The sequence below is a fragment of the Callithrix jacchus genome, chromosome 16 (genome assembly GCF_049354715.1).
Source record: "Callithrix jacchus isolate 240 chromosome 16, calJac240_pri, whole genome shotgun sequence".
Taxonomy (NCBI): domain Eukaryota; kingdom Metazoa; phylum Chordata; class Mammalia; order Primates; family Cebidae; genus Callithrix; species Callithrix jacchus.
Genome location: NC_133517.1, coordinates 47,201,413 through 47,208,346, shown reverse-complemented (window position 1 = coordinate 47,208,346; position 6,934 = coordinate 47,201,413). Strand labels below are relative to the sequence as shown.

General features: G+C 36.6%; 1 pseudogene across 1 annotated transcript; it reads left to right on the top strand.

Annotated features, from left to right (window-relative positions):
- Positions 1-4,045: 4,045 nt before the first annotated feature.
- Positions 4,046-4,742, top strand: LOC100388639 (eukaryotic translation initiation factor 3 subunit K pseudogene; annotated as a pseudogene). Its single transcript, XR_013528283.1, has one exon. The product of XR_013528283.1 is annotated as a eukaryotic translation initiation factor 3 subunit K pseudogene (transcript).
- Positions 4,743-6,934: the final 2,192 nt, after the last annotated feature.

Sequence of the window (6,934 nt, the reverse complement as noted above, 5' to 3'; positions counted from 1 at the left end):
ATGAAATAAGGAAATGAAGATGAGACCAAAGGATTGGCAGGAAGTGGGCCTACCTTTTTTAATTAGGGCAGGGTATTTAGAGAGAAGAGAGAAAAGAAAAATATATAATAAGCTTTCTGTTTCTGTATCTTAGGCCCAGCTAACAAAGTACAGTTTTATTCCAATCAGTTGACACTCTCACATCAGGGCTACACTTATTCTAACAATAGCAATCTAAACAATAGCAATCCTAAGACTATTTAATGTCTTGAAAGTTAGATTGGCCATAATATTGGGTAGATTGCAACAGTATCATGGACCCTAATAACAGATAAAACCAATATCCAAGAAAGGAAAAACTATTCATTTTTTCTACTAATACATAAAATGAGTTACTAGGTTTACTCCCTTATTTTTCCTTTAAAGTAAATAAATAAAGCTAGTTATGATCAAAATCAAAAAAACAAGGAGGCATATTTGATATAAGAAACAACATTAAAACAATTTTCAAGAAGCTTATTCCTTTGGGAAAAGAAATAGAAGAAATAGGAGCTTCAAGATCATAGTCTTTGAAACTTGCACTTTTTTATATAAGGAAATGGCTCTGACTGATCATTACATGCAAAAGAAATGAGTGCCAGGCTTAGAAGCTGTACATTAGAGTCATTCTAGAAACCACTAACAGTTTTTGCTGGTTTTGCTACTTTGATTTTGGCCTCAGACATAACAGACAATTATTCAAAGCTAAGTAAGGCCATGAGTCCCTAAACAGCCTCATAATAATGAAACAACTGCCCAGTTACTAACCAAATAGTGAAGGAGACTGAGCTATTGGGGGCTCCTCACCCCCAAAATAACTCTGGAGAAATGTTAAAGGAGTGGAAGAAACAATGTGAGAAACTAACTGAAAACTGTCAATATGTCATTTTCAATAAATGATCTCTTTATCACTGGACAAGTAAAAATGTGATTAAAATGCAAATGGAGGAATCAGATAAATCTAGGTTAAAATTCAGTCCTGCCTGTGTCCCTGAGAATTTTGTTTCATCTTTTTAAGTCAGTTTTCTAAACTGTAACATGGATAGAAAGTTGTGAGAATTAAACAGAAATATTTCTGAAAAATAATTATCAATAAATATCTATCCTTTTATATATATCTCAAATTTATCCAGTGGCTGACAATATCTCACTGATTACAAAGTGGTAAATTGAGTAGTTGAAACATGAAGTGTGTGAAAAGTGGTTTCTTAGAATTTTCTTTAAAGTGTCTGTAGATGCAGACTTCCCCAATCAAAATTTCAGAAATGCATTTTTGTGGAAATTGGCCCATCAATTCTAAAATGTATATAAAAATGCAAAGTACTAGAAAAGCCAAAACAATTTAGAAAAAGAAAAATAATTGATGAACTTACCGGATTCTAAGACATAAATGTAAAACTACAGTAATCGAGTCAATATTGTATTTGAATATAAAGACAGACACAAATCTATGAACCAAAATAAACTATGCATAAATGGCCAATTGTTTTTGACAACACAGTTCAATGGTACTAGAACAACTGGATAAACAAATGAAGAGAAATATGCATTTCTACTGCTATCTCAACACAAATTATGAAATAATAACATATTAACAATTTGAGATAGATTATAGATATAAATGTAAAAGTTAAAATTACAAAGGTTTCAGAACTATGGCAATCAATACAAGAGTCAATAACCACATATTGCCATATAAAATTAAATTTGATTCAAGTTAAATGAAATTTAAAACTTGGATTCTCAATCACATGACATGTATTGCAAATGCTCAATAACCACCATAGCTAATGGCTACAGTACTGAATAGGCCAAATGGAAAATTCTATTGAAAGGTGCTATTTGAAAAGAAAAAACTGAGAATGATTTTGCAAGCTTACGCTAGGCAAAGATTTCTTAAGTAGGACACAAATAACCAACAATAAAATGTAAAATTGATAAACTGGAATTTCTCAAAATGAAAACGTCTGTCGTCAAACGACAGTCATGAGAATGAATAGACAATACATAGACTAGCAGAAAACATTCACAACACGTACATCTATAAAAGGAATGTTTATGCTCAATAAAGACCTCCTTCAATTCTATAAAAGAGGGCAAACAAGCCAATACAAAATTGAGAGAAGACCTCAGAAAACAACTCATAAAGGAAGTTATTAAAATGGCAAATAAGTATACAAAAAGTGCTCAACATTATCAGTAATCAGAAAAATGCAAATTAAAATTGCAAAAAAATTATTAAATCCTCACTATTATAGCTACATTTAAAATGAATGACACATCTGATATTGACAAGGTTATAGAACATTCAGAACTCTCAAAAAGTGCTGTTGTGAGTGTAAAATGGTGTGACACTTTGGAAAACTGCTTGTCACCATCTTATAAAATTTAACATAGGTGTATGTTTACATACACTATGAAAGTGCTATAACCTGGCAATTTCACTCAAGCAGTGTCCTTACCCAGTGAAAGCACACTTCCACACAAATACTGGTACAGAAATCCTCCCTATCAACTTAAGCCCAAAACTAAAAACAATGCAAATAACCTGCAATAGAAGAATAAATAATTACATTTTGGTATATTTGTGCAGTAAAATACTACTCAGCAATAAAATGAGAGAAACTCCCCAAACACAGAACAACGTAAATGAATCTCAGAATTGTATGCTGAGACAAAGCAGTCACGCCCAAATAATAAACAATGTATTATTTTATTTGTAAGTTCTAGAATAGGCAAAACCAATCTATGATGATAAAAATAAGAGTATTGGTTGCCTCTGGGAAAAGGCCATTGACTGGAAAGAATCAGGGGTGTTTTTCTGGAATGATGGAAGTGTTCCCTATCTTGCTTGAAGTGATGCACTCATGGGCAGATGCGTTTATAAATCATTGAACTGCATATCTAATATGTACATTTTACTGTATGCAAATTATTTCTCAATTTAAAAAATATTCTGGAGGAGTAAATAAAAGAATTTGTGTGTATAAAGGTGTATTCTAAATATGCCTTTCTTCCTAATACCTACAGTGACTGAAGCTCTAGATATGTGTGCTTTCTGCCTTCTCATAGTCAAGTCCCCTTGTAAGGCATTCATTATGAATGCCCCATTATCAAGTTCCACAGCAGAAATTGAGATGTTGCATCCTGTGATTTCCAAAACCTCAGCTAGCAGAGCTCTAGCCCACTACTAATGCCTCTCCATTTGATTTATTGAATGCAGCTCATCACAAAGAGTCTGACAAACTCAACATGTCATACACAACTAGAGCTTTTCTCATTCCAGCAGCAGCCTCTCAACGATTAGTTGCCTCAGAGATCAAAAATCTACTTTCTCATTCTAGGCTCGTAAAGCTGAACTCAGACCTCAGCGCACATCTTAAAGCCTGTTGTCAAGCTATATTTCTTCTTTTCTTTTCTATAAACCTAATAATAAATAAATAATAATGATTGAACATCTACTTTGCATTTGTTTTATTTATTACTGCATGTTTAGGAATATCTTTTGGTTTCCAAGTGACCTGGTTATGCTCAAGCATGTATTGACATCAAGTAGGTTGCCATGGGAACTGAAGGCAACTGCACATTGAGATTTACAGGAGCAAAGGATGGCTGGTTGATAGTGTCCTAGTCGCCCCAGGGCATATCAAAATTAAATAAAGCACTAAGACTTGAAGTGAGGGGTGGTTATTATACAGTGAACAGGAACTGAAAGAATAAAGTATTTTTCTCTAGAGATGTGGTTGTCAGAGTCTGCATTATAATATTAGTTTGTTTGCTATAAAATATCAGATTTGGATTCTCTGTGTTTACCCACTAAATCAGAAAACTTAATCGTTTTATAAATATGCTTTATAAACATTAGTTACTCCCCTCCAAATGGATTCACACCACATTGAGAGTCCATGGTTAATTGCAACTATTGGCTTAGAATTAAAAGAACTTGTTCTTCCTTTTCCCGTCCTCGAGGATGCCGTGCCAAGCTGGTATTAGCCTCCAGTCCTGGTTGTGGAAGGTGACAGTAGTCATGGTGATGTTTGAGCAGATGAGAGCCAACGTGGGCAAGTAGCTCAAGGGTATTGACAGGTACAATCCTGAGAACCTGGCCACCCTGGAGTGCCTTACAGAGACACAGACCAAGGAAAATGCCTATGATCTGGAAGCCAACCTGGCTGTTCTGAAACTGTACCAATTCGACCCAGCCTTCTTTCAGACAGTCACCACCCAGATCCTGCTGAAGGCCCTCACCAATCTGCCACACACCGACTTCACCCTGTGCAAGTGCATGATTGACCAGGCACATCAAGAAGAACGGCCAATCTGGCAGATTTTGTACCTCGGGGACCTGCTGGAGACCTGCCACTTCCAGACTTTCTGGCAAGCCCTGGATAGAAACATGGACCTCTTGGAAGGTATAACTGGCTTTGAAGACTCTGTCCGAAAGTTCATCTGCCATGTCGTGGGTATCACTTACCAGCACATCGACCACTGGCTGCTGGCCAAGATGCTCGGGGATCTGTGGGACAGCCAACTAAAGGTGTGGATGAGCAAATATGGCTGGAGCACCGACGAGTCGGGGCAGATCTTCATCTGCAGCCAGGAAGAGAGCATTAAACCCAAAAACATCATGGAGAAGATTGACTTCAACAGTGTGTCCAGCATCATGGCCTCCTCCCAGTAAATGCAGGTGTTTAATAAAGATGTGTTGACTCAAAAAAAAAAAAAAAAAAGAATTAAGAGAACTTTTAAAATTAACCTGCAAATTAGGGTTCAGTGACCTCCTTGATTCCAGGAAAGGGCCCAAGAATCTGTATCATTAAGAGCCCCAGCACAGAAACTACTGATCTTGTCACTCATCCTGACCAACACAAACACATACTTGCCAAATCATAAAAAGTGGTTTTCCGATCTCTTTTTAAACACATGCAGCGGCATGAAGCTCACAACCTCAAAAGAAAAATAGTTGTAAAATGTGATTTCTATAAGATACCTAAATCGTAGGAGGTTCCATCTTCATTTGGTATCTTTACTGCAGATCAGCAAAACTCAGAGGAAGGTGAAATTTATCTTTTTTACCTTCCTACACACTTACTAGCATGGGCATTTCATGTTTGCATAAAGCATCCCCATTACCAAAATCAAAATTGATTATAATAGTATAGCTCCTTATACTTTATCAAATGTTTTCTGATTCATAAAATACTTCCTGACACAAAAAATCTGGCCCAAATTTAGACAAACTACTGTTAAGTTTCAAAACATTCCATTAGAATATTTGATTCTTTGAAAAGTTCAATACCTTCTATAAGCAAATTCATAATTACATAGTATCCTAGAAAGAATACAAGGTTTAGACTCCAAAGCGCTCATCTTGAGTCTTAAGTTCACAGTGTACCAATTGTGCAATGTTGGACAAGATATTTAACTTCTCTAAATCTGGATTTTTTTTCTTTGAAAGGTGGTGATGATAATCATACCCAGCTCATGGGTTTGGAGACTATCGTTTAAACAATAACGTATGCAAAAACATTTTTAAATCATGAAATAATAGGCAATTAGGTTTATATTTTGAAGCTGAAAATTATCTCTTGTTTCCATTATTTCTTCACAAACAATGAACACTAATCCTAGAAAATGTAAAATGGTAATACCAATTATAGAAATAAAGACTGACATTTGGTGATAAAGGAAGGTCACACCGTTAACATAGCTCAATAATGATGACTACCATTTATTGCGTGCCAATCAAATGCCAAGAAATCTGCATTGTACTATTTGATCCTACAAAAAAACTCTATGAGATAAATCTCAGCTCCATTTAAGAGATAGTAAAGCTGATGTTGTGAGCATATTCTTTTTATCCACCAGCAACGCGTCCTGGAGCAAACCACACTTCCCTGTTCCATGGCATCCAAGGGAACTTTCTATCACAGCTTCCTCACTCTCCCAGCCGTAGGTGTGGACATATGCAAAGTTTAGTCATTAAGACATCTTTTTATGTAACTCTATACAAACTTTGGGGGGATAGCTCCCATTCTGAATTGCTCAGAGGAGAGGATTTGCGTTTAAAACTGCTGTTGGTCATCTTGCCTAGTGTATGCCACAAACCTCTATGCAGAATAAAGTCAAACAGAGATCAGCAGCAAAAACAAAATCCCAGTAACATCATTTGAACCTGATCTAACCAAGCCTAAGCTTGGATGTACAACTCCTCCAAACCCAAGTTTTAAGAGCGATGAATTCCCTTTCCATTAAGCCTATTTAAATTGCTGTGAAAGCATCCTGGAAGGAAATAGAATTAGCCCAGATATTCAGAGAAAAACTTAAATGAGAGCAATATTTACAGAGATATGAGTTCCCAAATGCTATGAATGGTGGGAAGCGCTAACCATTCCTCTGGTTAAAGGAATAAGGAGAGGAAATACTGTTACTCTAGCTCAGTGAGACTGCAACAGAGGAGAGCTGGACTCATGGGAATGGGCTCCTGGGGGATGCTGTCTAGGCAGACATGAACACTGAAGCAGGGAAGGAGCATGGATGGGATGCAAGACCATATACATCGTCTCCTATCCTGCCCTGATCTCCTGCAGGTGCCAAATTCCACCAACATCAAACTGGCAAAGGGGCCCAACTAAGTACTCTACAGGATCAGCATCACAGGACAGAGAAGGTCAGGGACTACCTGGGGAGCAGGAACAGGCAGAGAAAACAACAGCACTATTTAGTTTCTTTGAAATCAAAGCAACCCACCTATTTCCTTGGAAACATGCCTAAGAGAAAAAGCTAGTAAGTGCTGAGGCAGGATTCAATCCAAGTCTGTTTCATACTGAAATCAATGCTCTTGCCACTGTTTCAAGTATTTGATGCTGATCTGTCTCTATATTAGATTGGTTTCCACTCTGCAAGATCTCAGTGA